The sequence below is a fragment of the Myotis davidii genome, unplaced genomic scaffold (genome assembly GCF_000327345.1).
Source record: "Myotis davidii unplaced genomic scaffold, ASM32734v1 scaffold175, whole genome shotgun sequence".
In the NCBI taxonomy this organism is placed as follows: domain Eukaryota; kingdom Metazoa; phylum Chordata; class Mammalia; order Chiroptera; family Vespertilionidae; genus Myotis; species Myotis davidii.
The window spans coordinates 1837043-1837689 of NW_006286972.1; positions in this window are offsets into that span (position 1 = coordinate 1837043).

Sequence of the window (647 nt, forward strand, 5' to 3'; positions counted from 1 at the left end):
AGTCGGCCGCTGCGAGCGCCGAGAGCAGCGCGAGCGCTGTGAAGATGCGAGGAGGTGGAACAATGAATTTATAGCGGCATGCCATCCTGCAATGGCAATTTCAACAATTCGTCACTGCAAGCTGCCTCTTAAAGGGAGAGCTTCCCCCACCACTCCCACCCTTCCCGGTCCGCGCCTAATCAGATGGGGGAGGGCGGGCGAGGGGGGTGATCGAGGAAAGGGAGACCGGGAAGGAGGAAGGAACCCGGCGAGGTGGAAGGAGGGAGCAAGGACGGGGGTTGGGGGGCGGGGGGAGAGCAAGTATTTGGGTAAGAAAAACAGAAGATTTCCTTGGCCTCATTTAAAGCCACAGCAGCTCCGGATTCGTCTGATATTTCACAACGAATTGGGGTTGGCTAACCTCGGCTTACCTCATCTCCTGAAGGGGTGTTTGGTGTGTTTTGAAAGTTACTGAGACATTTCAAGTCTCTCCCTGCCTCCTTCTCTCCAGCTTTTCTTTCCTTGGGTAGGAAATTCCTGCCGAAAGTTTTTCCCCTTTGCACACCCGTGCGCTCCGGCCTCTTAAACGTTGCCACTCCATCCACCAGCAAGCGGCTTTCGGCTTCCCGTGCGCCCCCCGCGGCCAGCTTCCCGTGCGCCCCCAGGTC